The sequence below is a fragment of the Ailuropoda melanoleuca genome, chromosome 10, assembly GCF_002007445.2.
Source record: "Ailuropoda melanoleuca isolate Jingjing chromosome 10, ASM200744v2, whole genome shotgun sequence".
In the NCBI taxonomy this organism is placed as follows: Eukaryota; Metazoa; Chordata; class Mammalia; order Carnivora; family Ursidae; genus Ailuropoda; species Ailuropoda melanoleuca.
The window spans coordinates 85,105,893-85,120,569 of record NC_048227.1 but is presented as its reverse complement, the minus strand read 5'-3'; the positions used below and the strand labels follow the sequence as shown (position 1 = coordinate 85,120,569).

General features: G+C 40.7%; 1 pseudogene; it reads left to right on the top strand.

Annotated features, from left to right (window-relative positions):
* The first annotated feature begins 4,767 nt into the window (after nucleotides 1-4,767).
* Nucleotides 4,768-5,261, top strand: LOC109489143 (annotated as a pseudogene).
* The last annotated feature ends 9,416 nt before the right edge of the window (nucleotides 5,262-14,677 follow it).

Here is a 14,677-nt window from a genome sequence, read left to right as displayed (position 1 = left end):
CTAAGCCCCCAGACCTTTGCAGCTTTTTGCACTCGTGGCCAAAATGGTTCAGGTGGTCCCAAGGCTGGCGTCTGAAGACAGTCTCAAGCGTGGTCTTGACAAGGCAAAAATCACACAGAAGTCAGGAAAGGACACAGGCTATTAAGAGGGTTCTGAAGAGCTCTGGGCCAAGTACTAGTAGTGGCCAACTAATGCCTATACTCTAGGTTCTGGGTTTAATTGACAGTAAAGAATAATTTGGGAGGATGTCCATGGGCCCAGCCACTGTGAGCATGTTATAGATCATTAGTGGGCACCTCGAAAATTACTTGCTACCTCCAAGTATAATAGAGCTAAAATGCTGACAGATGGGGACTTGGAGAGTTGACTCAGATATGGGTAACACTGGGCCAACGGGTGCAGGGTGTGAGCCCTCCCCTACTCCTGTTGCTTGCAGTGGTCACACAGTGCTCTGCTGCCCTCAAAGGCTCTGAGAGCCCAATTTAACAGGCTCACTGCCCCTTTCCAATATTCCCAACCAACAAGTGAGACTTGGAATCACATCCATTGGGTGAAATGCCGGAAGTTTACAGAACCCTAAACATCTTCATAGAATTGGCATAAAGTTTTTGTAAACTTGACCCCAAAGTCAGTAAGAAAAAAGTCACTTGGCTTACTCAGTGTTTATTCTTCCTGTGTCTCTTGGATATTTACTTTGTGTTTGGGCCCATGTCGCGGGTGTTGGATGATACCAGATCCATTCTTAAGACACTCAGATCTTTCCTCATTCCTTTCAGATTTATCCCTTGAAGCTGGATACTCTTCCTGACCTTCATTTCTTCATATTATATCATAGGTCCCTCATATAAGGCCCATGGAACTTTGACATCAGAGTTAGAGTAATCTGTGAAAGCAGAAGAATGAGAATGTGCTGGTTTATGTGTATTTGTTGCGGGGGGGGGTAGGGAGTAGGAGGTGGCGGTGTTAATTCTGGAAGCAAAGGAGAAAAGATTGTCTACTTTGAGAGTTTTCAACCAGAGTAGAGCCACAAATAGACGGGTCAATAATACCTCAGGAGGGCACAGGCTGAAGGGGAGAATGGGACTCCCAGGAACTTAAATGGCTGAGGCCAAAAATTGTACTCATGATGATATTAAGGCCAAACCAGAGAGAAGATCCCATAGGTAGTCGAAAGGGTGAAAACACTGATCAAAAAGCATCCCTCCATAGCCTCATCAGTTTTTCTTGCCTTTAGCACAAGGAAATGCAGTACTATTTCTTTTACCTTAAAAATCGAAAAATCTATAAGTAATAGCTTCAACCCTTTAACCTCAACATTGATCAACACAAAAGATTAAATTGTTCACTCATTCACCAATGACTAGAAATCACATCATCTACTCTACATGTACTGCCAATGTTCCAGTTGGAATCACTGTGGTAAGTAATGCTGCTTCTTGAAAAGATTATGGTCATTCCAACAAAAGCAAGTTGTTCTTACCTGTTTTTAATAGATTCACTATTCCAGAAGAATGTTCAATAAATTACTTATGGCTGCCCTTTGCCCTTCAGGCTGGCAAATACTCAAAATATTTAAGGCAAGACTACATACATTATGGATCTCCTAATGGATGTGTGTGATAGTACCAATGACATTGTCCAAAAAAAAAAAAAAACAAAAACAAAAACAAACTTAATCTGACCAAGGGTCTATATCTAACTACCACTTTATAGAAAATGCAAGTTCAAAGGAACATGTTAACTTACGTTCTTGAAATTACATTTATTATATCTGTATGGTGGAAATACTATGTAATGGTACACTAGTGTGTATCTCTTCCCACTCCATTTCCTGTGACCTCATGCTGATAGCTTAAAATTGGCTTTGGTGGGAGTATCTACACCACAGAAAGTAAGAAGTGCTACAAACTAGGGCTTTCATTTCCTGAGAGTCCATTGCTAAACACTGAACAATACACCATGGCCTTAGCCAATTCCCAAAAATGTTCATTGCTAAAAACGCCCAACTTAAGAAAAAGAATGGCAGAGGGCAAGTCAGAGAGGAAAGTGGCAGTGGTCTTATCTGACCGCAGTTAAAATATCCTATTTTCCAATTTTACAGAGACATAAGGCTGCCACTAGAACCCCTCCCAGGAGCTACAGGGTGAGCAGCCCTAAAGCATAATCTTCATTTGTTTCTTGATCTAGTTAGCTGATTCTATTAAGTCATTCAAATCTTGTTCAAATGTCACCTCATCAGAAATTTTTCCCTAACCACTGTAGCTGACCACCCTCTTTGTCATTCTCTACTGTTCTACAACTACCTAGCATTACATTATCTATTCCTAATGGACTTAAGCCTTAGGAACACAGATTCTGTACTGTTTTGTTCAGTGTCGTATCTGAGCACTAAGCACAGTGCCTGGTAGGTTCTCAACAAACGTGAGGTGCATGGAAAGATGTCTATAAATTACTGTTGAATAGGGAAAGAAAAACACATTGTAGAGAGATACATAGTCAATCGTCATTATTTATAGATTTCATATTTGTGAATTTGCCTAACCATTAAAATGTATTTGTAACCCAAAAATCAATGTTCACGGTGCACTGGCAGTCATTCACAGATACGCACAAAGCAGTGAAAATTTTGAATCACGTAATGTGCATGTTTCCAGCTGAGGCTGAACAAGGTGATGCTCTGTCTTATTTCAGCTCTCACTTTACAAACACATGTCCTTCTCATGGTCTATTTAGTGCTACATTTTTTTGCATTTGATTTTGCTGTTGTTTTTTTTTAAAGATTTTATTTATTTATTTGAGAAAGAGTGAGAACACAAATTGGGGGGGTGGGGTGCAGAGGGAGAGGGAGAAGCAGGCTCCCTGCTAACAGGGAGCTCAACACGGGACTCGATCACAGGACCCCGAGATCATGACCTGAGCCAAAGGCAGAAGCTTACCCAACTGAACCACCCGGAGCTTCCCTGGTTTTGCTATTTAAAATGGCCCCCTAAGTTGTACTTAAGTGCTGTCTGCTGTTCTTAAGCACAAGAAGTCCATGATGTACCTTACAGAGAAAATATGTCTGTTACATGGGCTTTGTTCAGACCTGAGTTACAGTGTTGTTGGCTATGAGTTCACTATTAAAGAATTAATAATATATAACAAATAAGGTGTCTTTAGACAGAAATACATACGAAACAGGTTTTTTGTTGATCAATTGATGAAAATGTTGTGATCAGAGGCTCACAGGAACCTAACTCTGAATTTCCTCTAGCAGCAATGGTTCAGTATTCACTAATTTAGTAGTTAAACTATCGCAAATAATGAGAATTGACTGATTATAGTATATTCCATTTGTTTTAAGAAAATATGGATAGCTAGATGGATAGATGGCTGCTGATTGGTTGAAAGACAGATAGATGCATAAATAGATAGATATAAAGGTAAATTTGTAAAGACATAGAAAAATACCTGGAAGCATATATGCCAAACTGTTAGCTCTGGGGAGTGGGATTAAGCAATATAAAAAGAGTTTCACTTTGTACCCTGTATTATACTTTTGTATTTTTGAAATGTTTTCAACAAATCATTATAAATTTGCTAATTTTTCAAACAAATGTTTTTAATGAAATTAAAACAACAAATTCTTGGGGGACAAGGATGGCTTAGTCAGTTAAGCATCCGACTCTTGCTATCAGCTCAGGTCATGATCTCAGGGTCGTGAGATCAAGCCCCATGCCAACTCCACACTGGGCATGGAGCCTGCTTAAGATTCTCTCTCTCTCTCTCACTCTCTCTCTCTCCCCTTGCCCCATACCCTACCTCTTTCCCTCTCAAAACAAACAAACAAACAAACAAACAAACAAATTCTTCTTTAAAAACACTCAAAAACTTAAACAAGAACTAGGTAAAAAGCTCACGTAATCTTTGGACATTTTCATTTGAAAAGGAACATCAAAAAGAAAGTGTAGAAAATAACAAAAGACCAGATAAATGATAGAAGAGGTAGAACAGTATAAGAAAATATTAACATCTCTTCACCAAATTGCTAAGTAAGTAAGTGTACAAATTAAGAACAGACACCTGTGAGAATGAAGCTGCCTTTACGCCAGCAATGATGGGATGAAAAACAGGTAAGAAAAGAGGAGGGTGGTCAGATTTGACAGAACTCACATCATCAGAGGAGAACCAGGTCAGAAAAACAAAAGAGAACACAAAAGCTTAACGCAAACAGAACTACGTAATTCATAATATAGTGAAAATAAATAGGTGCTAGAGAAAAGGGATCTTCCTGGATTTGACTCTTCTCCGCATTCTACATTTCAACAGCGAGAAGTTTTCTTAAGTAGCATCGGATTCAACCTTCACAAAAATATTGGGCTTCTAATAAGAAATTGCTTTTTAGTTTCTCCAAAAATGAAATATATCACCTGTGTGAGCTTAGTTATTCCCTGTAAGCGCAGGTCATTTTTCATACAGTGTTGGACACTGAGTAAAGACAGGAGTGCTGTTAACTTATTCCAGCATAAGAGACTCTGCGCACGCACAGGTAGATGGAGAAACAAGATTTAGTCCCATTCCTAACATAGTGCCTTGGGGGGTAAAGGCTGTTCTCAGAGTTGGACTCTTTCTTCTTGTTTCATGAACAGAAACTCATGAGATAAGAAGAATCTGGGTGATGTCTTCCCTCTCTTCCTCACAGACAACAGCAATACACAACAGTCCAGGTGGCCTTAGAATCAGCTAAAGGGCCTTTTGGCCAGAACCGCCATTTTCCAGTAATTTGCCAAAATGACCAACACAAAGGGGAAGAGGAGAGGTACCTGCTATATGTTCTCTCGGCCTTCTAGGAAACGTGGAGTTGTTCCTTTGGCCACATACATGCGAATCTTGTTACAAGAAAGGTGATATTGTGGACATCAGGGGAATGGGCATTGTTCAAGAAGGAGTGATGCTCAATTGTTAGCATGGCAAAACTGGAAGAGTCTGCAGTGTCGCCCAGCAAGCTATTGGCAGTGTTGTAAACAAACAAACAAGTTAAGAGCAAGATTCTTGCCAGGGAAACTAACGTAAGTTTTGAGCATATTAACCACTCAAAGAGCCGAGACAGCTTTCTGAAAAGCATGAAGGAAAATGATCAGAAAAAGAAGGAAGCCAAAGAGAAAGCTACTTGGGGTCAACGGAAGCACCAGCCTGCTCCACCCAGAGAAGCACACTTTGGGGGAACGGATGGAAAGGAGACTGAGCTGCTGGAATCCATTCCCTATGAATTCATGGCATGATAAATGTAAAAAAAAAAATTAAAGACCTCAAGACTGTGAAAAAAAAAAAAAAAGAATCAGCAAAAGATTAACACTATTCCTCCCCAGCTCCTCACCCCATATGCCCCTCACCACCACCAACCCCATAAGTTCCTTGTTCCACATTGCTCCCTATAAGATGTCACTTTTAAAATGAATTCTGTGGATTAAACATTTGGACTGATAGATTCCTAATTAACCCAAGTGTAAGAGAATCTAGACCATTGGAAAGGCCATCTTGGAGCTTCTGCCCTGGAAGATAAGAGAAACTGGAGGGGTAAATCCCCAATGAGAAACAGCTGTGGTTCGAGGGCGTCACTCAGGAAGCTTCCCTTGTATGATGCTGGGTCAATGCTTTTACCACCATGGACCTGACTGGCACACTTTGCAATCACCCACCAAAAAAGCCACACAACTGCCCTCTAAAGTCAAATATTGTACAACATGTTACAGAACAGAAATTAGGAATCTTCAAATGAGAGGTTTTCCCAAAAGAGCCACAGGTAGCATGAGTACATGCCTGGTTAATGGGCATGAGATTATAGTATTTCTTTCCCGAGTACATTTGTTTCCTTAAACAGGCGAAATTTCTCTAATTAAAAAAAAAAGTTTCCAGGGCATTTATTGATCCTTCATGGTGAACATTTATATTAATGGTTGAGAATAAAATGTGAGCATTTAAGGAGAGAAAAAAATCACTATGCAAGCTAATCTTACGCCAAGCCTGCAGCCAAGCTAATTGAATTTTAAGTACGGTAGCGAGTTCCTCCTTCTTCACACCGCTAATATATTTCACTGAATATAAAAATAATTTTCCACTGTATATTTTAAAAACACATAAATAGACAACATTATGGCTCAGAGATAGACTAAGGAAAGTCTTCTCCTGGGGTTTTTGTTCTCCATCTTTCTTTATAAGTCTGCAAAAAGGGAAAAAAAGATGGACCTTTATGAGAACCTGACCCTGACCATCTTTAGGGCAGAAAAAAATGAGGAAACCTTCTAGAAGGCATCACTAATACTCAGTAAAACAAATACATTTCAAGAGCTCAGAGTTAAATTCATCTAATGAGCCGATAATGAAAAATTTTTTCTAGGATCCTTTGCCTGAGGGATTTGAGGCTTTGTTATTAGAAAATAAGAAATTCTAGACTCTGAGAAAGGCCACTTGGCCCAGCATGGCTGATACATTCGAATTCCCTTATTCCAGCTCCCTACAGTTTCTCAATTTACAAATTCATTTATTCATCTTTTTAGAAAAATAAAATGATGCTTCTAGCTTCTCTAGAGTTTTTTGGCAACTGCTTATTTGTGACATTTATCCTCCAGGTGAGAGCATTTTTGACAGGAGCATCTTTCTTCTACTGTCCTATTTGTATAAGGTCAGATTGGCCTCTATACTGTGAGTATGAAGAGCTTAATTGGAACAATATTATTATCCTTCACAATTTACAGAAATATATTTGGCCTCTGCAAAGTGTCATTTTCCTCAGAGAGAATAAGCTGCTTCCTTATTAAGCCCTTTGGAAAAACAGAAATAGTTCTTCTGAACCCTTTGGTGTTGGCAAGGCATTCCATCGCGTTGCTCTTAAAGTAAGAGAACAGAAGAAACACAGTGGTCTTGAAATTTTATTCTAGAATGTCCTCAAGTGAAAATCTGAAAAATCACTGAGTCAGTCTTAGAATTGGTAGGTTTCAGAGGAAGAATCCACCGAACCCACTTAGGAAGGGATCTGGTTTATAAGCAGGCAGGATCTACCCCTCCTGTGATCTGCATGTGTCACTCTATCTTGTCCCTTAAGGAACCCAATTTCACCCATTCCTAACACTTCAGCTGCCTTTTATGCAAGGATGGCCCCAGTTCTAGGCAGTCACATTTCTTGACTCTCTTTCCCTCAAAATTTTAGCCAGAAAGATTACAAGCAGAAATTCCACCTTCTCGAGGTCAAAATTAGTGGGACCATTTGCTTTCTTAACTCCTTTTATTATTCCGCTGTTCGGATTCTTCTCGATGATGTTCACACCTGTCACTTCACTTCAACATCATTTATCACCATGTCCCCAACTCCTGCGTCTCCCTCAATTTCCCCATTTTTCCCTTTAGCTCTTTTCCACTGCCTCTTCTCTTCGAAGTACAGTATCTTATCAACTCTCCCTCTATGGTATCGTTCTGTCTCCCCCTTCCGCTATACTTCTGCAACCAGTGCCCAGCTGCATGTATCCTTCTCCTACTGGCAAATCCTAATTTGTGGTATTCAATTTACCTGCATCCAACTCCCTCCCCCACATCCCATCCTTTTTCAGCCCATCATACACTGTGCAGCCATCTCTCTCTTCCTAAATTCCATTTTCAGTATTTTGTCTTCTGGTCCCATCTTGTCCAGGCACCTCCGGCCACGTTTAATAATCTACGCAAACACAACGGCAACTGCCATCTAGTAGCTGAGTGCCTGCGACAACCACGCTAGGTGCTACACACAGTGCTTTACATACGTTATATTTAGTCCTCTCTACAACCTTGAGAGTTAAGTTTTGTCATTCCCATTTTTATCATAGAGAACACTGGGCCTTAAAATGGCTAAGCAACTCTCCCAGTAGTGACTGGCGCTGAATGAGAATGCTCATGGGTTTGCCGTCCAAACCCATGCTTTTCCCTGATGATGAAGGTCTTCGGTTGCCTAACAGAGCTCTCTGAACTCTTGCAGCCTGCAATTTTAACAGCCTCACAACCTGACCCACCTGGTCCACCGCAAACCCTGTGCTCCAAGGGATGGTGATTAAGGTCGTGCACTCTGGAAGCAGCTTGTCTGAGTTCAGGTCCCGGCTCCCCAGCTCACTAGTTTGGCCAGTCCCAGCAAGCTACCCTATGTCTCTGTACCTCCACTTTCTCTTAAATTCTGATTACGCACTCATCTCAGAGAAATGTGAGGTTAAAGGAGACAATGCCTCTCTTTACATGATCCCATCTGTTTCCCTGCCAAGAATGATCTTCCTTCTCCTTTCAACTTACTAGGATGCAATACAAACTCATCACTAACTCGTAGTAATTAATTTCATGTTCATAAGATTTCCTGTAGCTGAAGTTCCCTCATTTCATCTAAGGAGCCTCACGCACGTATTTAGAGTATGTCACGTTATCTTGCTCTTCATCAGATATTACCTCATGTCGTTCTCTTGTTCTTTCTTTCCAGTGTTTTTCTCATCCCAAAATGATTATAAATTTCAAAGGCTGCAGACATTATCTCCTGTATGCTTCACAATAAGAACTTAATACGGTGCTGAGCACAAAATGCTTCGCCCAAGCTGAGAACCTCAGATTTACATTTCATAAATTATTATTTACTAACCATAATATCAGTCACATTTTACTCTTTCTTCTCTTTGCTGTGGTCAAAGTCCTCCTCTAAGATGCTAATCATCTCCAGCCTCCATCCTAATATCCCAATCCCACTGCCTGAGGAATTTGCTCCCTCATGCAGGGCCAGTGACAGGGACTACAGTCAGGCCAGCATGACTGAAAGAGGAGAAGGTGAGAGAACACAGAGCAAGATTAAACCTGGGAGGCAGGCAGAGCCAGAACAGGCAGAACCCATCTGTTACCCTCGTCCTATTTTAAGACAGAGCATAGTGGCCAAAAATACTCATTCCAGAGCTGGGCTACTAGGGTCTGAATCCTGACAACGTCATGATAGGCTAATTACTCCTCCTCTGGGCCCCGGTTTCCTCACCAATCCAATGAGAAAAATTATGAAGTTGGTGTGACTGTCGGATTTCCTAGGAAACAGATTTTGAGATAGAAATGTGTGCAGGGAGTTCTCTCAGGAAAAACATCAGAAAGGCAGGGAGGGAAGGAGTTTGAGGAGAGGGTGGAGTGAACTGGAACACAGTAGAAACAGAGCCTTAGCTGTTCCTACAAAGAGCTCTGGAGCTAGGATGGCCCTGCAGACATCTCCTCAACTGAGGCAAGTCAACCGGACCTCTGTCCCCCTGAATGGACCAATGGCCGGATGTAGGCTATCCCTGGACAGGTTCACAACCTTGGGCCAGGCAGCTCCTTTCTGCCAAGGGCAATTTCAGGGGAGGGATTTAGCCAAAAGCTGTCAGCAAACCACCCCTCAGGAAATGAGAGAACGGACGCCTTGTCCTCGAGGGGAGATCTGTTGGCCACATTACAGCATCCACTACAGTTGGTATACAGATTAAATGAATTAATATCTACACATCACTTAGAATGGAATCTGACACATTTCAGCTCAACGTTAAGTGTTAGCTGTTACATCAGCTTTGTTGCCTACAAGGTCTCTTTGCTTTACCTCAAGATTTCCTGACTAAAATTTTAAAAGAAAGGTAACGGTACTTTTTTTTTTTATTTCAATACCCTAAACAGCTACATGCTATAAATATTTATGCATTTTTTGATGATTTATGGGTTTGCTTCTACCTATTACATAACACCTTGGCTTGCTGTACTCTCAAAATGTTTATTTCCATACTGTCTATCACAGCTTAAGGCAAATAGAGGAGAACAGTGTCTTTTTAACTAAACATGGGCATCCCCAAATACAAACCAAACAACTGCTGGTTATTTAAAGAGTAAATTAATACAGATAGCCTTGAAAAGAAAGATGAAAAAAAAATTTTTTTAATACCAAACTGAGGGGCATACTTAAATGTCAATGCCAAGAGGACTAGCACTTGGCAAATCTCTGAATGGATACCCTTCCACAAACACTCTGGGACTTTCCTCTTCTCCTGGCAATATCCCTGAGGCACTGATTTCCTCTTCTTGAACCCTAGATACCCAGAAACCAAAGTCTGGGGACCCTGGTGCTGTTATTGCAGGGCGACTGATATATGTATGTAGCTACCAAACTTTAAAATTTAGCAGAAAGTGATAGTATGAATCTCTCCCCATATACACCACAATCCCTCAAATTAATGTACTGCTCTGATTCACAACATGGAAACTTATTTAATCACATTACTGAATAAATATGTAGTTTTCTATCACCATGAATTTTCTTAATCAATCTTTAACAAATGTACAACTATTATATATTTCATGGTAAGAAAACTTTCCAATACTCAATTTCTAGAGCTTTGCATTCTTCCTAATCCCCAACATCATGTGTCTTTTTCAACTGAAAGGCATTGGAGACATAGATTTCCCCTTAAGGTTAGAAACAATATCTTATTTATCTATGTATCCCTACAGTACCTTTTACACAAACAGTAGAAAAAGCAAAAGAAAAATCATAATTTTACAAATATTAGTTGCATACACACACTGAGCTAGGTGCTAGAAATATAATCCTGAACTAGATATATAAATTATCTATTCACATGTAGAGAACAATCTAGTCAAAGAAACAAACCATCAAAGAAATGTATCTCTTATACTTTTTCTTTTTTGTCTTATACTTCTCAAAAATGCTGTTAAGGAAAAATCAGGGTGTAATGAGTGATTATTTTAGGGGAAGTTGTTTGAGACTGGGTGGGCAGGAGCAAAGAGGAGATAACAGAAAAGAAGCAGAGACCGGCTGGGATGGAAAGGATATGGAGGAGCTGGCCAAGAAGACATGGGTGGAGGATTCCAGGTGGAGGGGACACCATGTGTAAGGAGATGAAGGAATCTTCGGTGCTACCATCAGCAGAAGGACAGGACTATTTGCAATTTAGAATGCAATTCAGAGATAAATTTGATTGAAAGCTTAACATGCAGGTTTTTAAAACTTTGCTTACTTCGTAAACAATTCTAAAAAAAACACATTTTTGGTTTGACAGTGGAATATTTAATTTTTTTTAAAGATTTTATTTATTTATTGTGGAAGGAGCTGAGATCCCCTTCATTTTTTTTTTTAAGATTTTATTTATTTATTTGATAGAGAGACAGCCAGCGAGAGAGGGAACACAAGCAGGGGGAGTGGGAAAGGAAGAAGCAGGCTCCCAGCGGAGAAGCCTGATGCGGGGCTCGATCCCAGAACGCTGGGATCACGCCCTGAGCCGAAGGCAGATGTTCAACGACTGAGCCACCCAGGTGCCCCTTGAGATGCCCTTCAACAGATGACTGGATTAAGAAGATGTGGTCCATATATACAATGGAATATTACTCAGCCATCAGAAAGAACGATTACCCAACATTTACAGCAACATGGACAGGACTGGAGGAGATTATGCTAAGTGAAATAAGTCAAGCAGAGATAGACAATTATCATATGGTTTCACTCATTTATGGAACATAAGAAATAGCAGGAAGAACGGTAGGAGGAGGAAGGAAAGATGAAGGGGGAGGTACAGAGAAGGGGAAGTGAACCATGAGAGACTATGGACTCTGGGAAACAAACTGAGGGCTTCAGAGGGGCGGGGGTGGGTGACCGGGCTAGGCCGGTGATGGGTAGTAAGGAGGGCACGTATTGCATGGTGCACTGGGTGTTATACGCAACTAATGAATCATCGAGCTTTACATCGGAAGCCGGGGATGTACTGTATGGTGACTAACATAATATAATAAAAAATCATTAAAAAAAAAAAAAAAGGAGGGCACGTATTGCATGGTGCACTGGGTGTTATATGCAAGTAATGAATCATGGAACATTATATCAAAAACTAAGGATACACTGTATGGTGACTAACATAACATAATAAAAATTATTAAAAAAACAACAAAAAAAGATTTTATTTATTTATTTGACAGAGTGTGTGCACAAGCAGGCAGAGCAGCAGGCAGAGGGAGAAGCAGACTTCCCACTGAGCAGGGAGTGGGACATGAGACTCATCCCAGGACCCTGGGATCATGACCTGAGATAAAGATGGACGCTTAACCAACTGAGCGACCCAGGCACCCTGTGAAATATTTATTTCAGTAAGGATCAATTATCACAGTAAATGTTATGAATACAAGGTGAAGGAGAGAGCATTCGTCCTCCAGGAGCTTACAGTTCAGCCAGAAGAGGAAGTCAACAGTCACATGAAGAGGGGCCAGTGCTGGGGAAGGGGCTAGACCAGAGAGTGAAGACAACTCAGAAGGGACCATTAACTTCAAAGAGGGCCTCCCAATGGCAAGGAGCATATAATTGGGCATGTGCTCTACAGTGCCTGCTACAATAGTGGGCTGAGCGAAAAGCTCAGTGTCCCTCATGGGAGAGGATTAGCTTGCCTGCAAATGTTGGGACACCTGAAAAGAGGCCCTGACCCAGTAGAAGAGCCTTGAAAGAGGACCAAACATGAGGGGACATTTGAAGGAGAGGATCATTTAAACCTTAAAAGGTTTGTTAAAAGAAGTGAAATAAATTGAATTGATAACAGTAAAAGAAAATAATTCCATGTCATTTGAAAAGCAAATCCATGTGATTCGGCCTTATTTCATTTAATTGTTCACAATGGGCTGCTTTTCTCAACTCAGTGATAGTGTGTGTTCCTTACGTTTACTCCCTTGTTTCTGTTTCCACCCGACTTCTCCTTAAATTTAGCAGAATTCATCTGCCAAATCACAAGAGAGCCAGTTTTATGTGTGGACCTTATCATATGTACCCCATACGTTTTATAAAATAATGCTAACACTAATAATGGAAACCACACTATCTCGGCATTTCCTGAGTGCTGTGACTTTGATAGTAGACTGTTTACAGTGTCTTGGCATTTTAGATGGCATTCATTTTGGGGTTTTGTTTGTTATCTCTTCAGACAGGACCCTCAGTCCTGGCTCTTCCTTAATCAGCTGAACTGTTCAATGGTAAAAGCCTCTTTTCCTTGGGGAACTAGAACCCTGTAATATAATCTTTCTGCCATTCCCAACAAAAGACCGTGTCACCTGACTCCCACAGCCTCTGTTAGCCTTAAGTTTTAAAGTACTGATTCCACAGCTTGTGAGTCCGAGAGGAACTCCCGAGTAAAGAAGAACAAAAGGCTGCAGGGGTAGGAAGAAGAAGACAAGAAAGAACAAAAGAAGGAACAGTTTACTACTATGGAAAGCAGTCAGAAGAGAATGTCAAGGAACCTGAATGCCTTCTCTTTCATGTAAGTTACCAGAGTTTCTAAAGTCAGAAAAGTATTTACAGCTATTTCTTTAAAATGTTGGCCACATTTTATAATGATCAGGTATTCCCAGGTGTCTAAATGTCTCACATATTTTAGCGGATCAATTCAGTTCTGATCACAGTTCTAAATACACTAGTGACCCAATGAGTATTACTCAGTGGGCTTGTACTAAAAGCAAGCCTGTCTCCTGGAGAACTCCATGTACTTTACCCCAATTAATCAACAGGCAAGGTAAGAAAAAGGTATAGAAATTACTGCTATTTGCACTTCAAATTCAAAGAAAGTGCTAGATAAATGTATTCTCATGTCTAAGGTCAAAGAGCCAATCAAGGGCAAAGCCAAGACCAGCTGCCCTGCCTTGCCCAGTGGATTCACCCCGTTTCCCACCCCATACGTATCACAAGGGGTTGTTAATTTAAATAAAGCCATCCTTCAGCCATAAAACAAACAAAAGAGGGTTCTTTTGTGATGGGTATTTTTTTTTCCTTAAAAAACATCCTTTGAAGAAGGCTATCTATTTACCCTAGACATAGAATGTAGCAAAACACTTATATAACATCTCTCTAAGCTTCGTTCTGCTAATAGGGAAAGACTGAACCACACATGGGCATTGCACAGAAGCACCATCAGCCTCCCCTGGGGTATTACCTAATATTTATTTGAAAAACAATTTTTATTTGGATCCATGCTTCGCTTCATGTTTTCCATAGATCTGTATCTGAGAAGGCAGACAGTTGATCGTCAGAAATTACTGCACATGCAACAGATTTCCGTGCTGTGTTTGCCTCTGGTAAAGTAACTCAACTTTTGTATTTCAAATGTGGTCTCCTGGTTTCTCTAAGATGTTCTTGGGGACCCTGAACAATACGTGAGCTCCTGCTACTGCTCTCAAAGGCACAGCGGTGGCTTTCAAATGGAGTCATTCCGCTAAACCCGAGCATAACAATGGGAAGTGGAGGATCCACTCTCCAGCTGGTGTTAAATCGTGCAAGGTATTATCAAATCCTTTCCCCAAGGCTGGCATCTTCCCTTCTCTTCAGTAAATCCCTCTACAGAATCCAAAGACCTCAGGATGCAATTGTTGCATGGTAAGCATGGACAATCACCCTATACTTTCTGCAGGGGATATACATACAGTGTAGGTGGCTCAAAGCTGTCAGCAATTTAGACAATCTCTATTAGGTCTTGCGTCCCTACAGCAATCCAGTTTGATAACATTTGCCGCCCTCCTATAACACAACGTGAGAATATTTTACTTTATAGAATCACTGAATGTAAAGGGCCAGGAAATAATTTAGAAATAAAAACCCGATGTTTTACAAACGGGGGAGGAGTTTCTGAGAGCTAAAGTGACTTGTCCA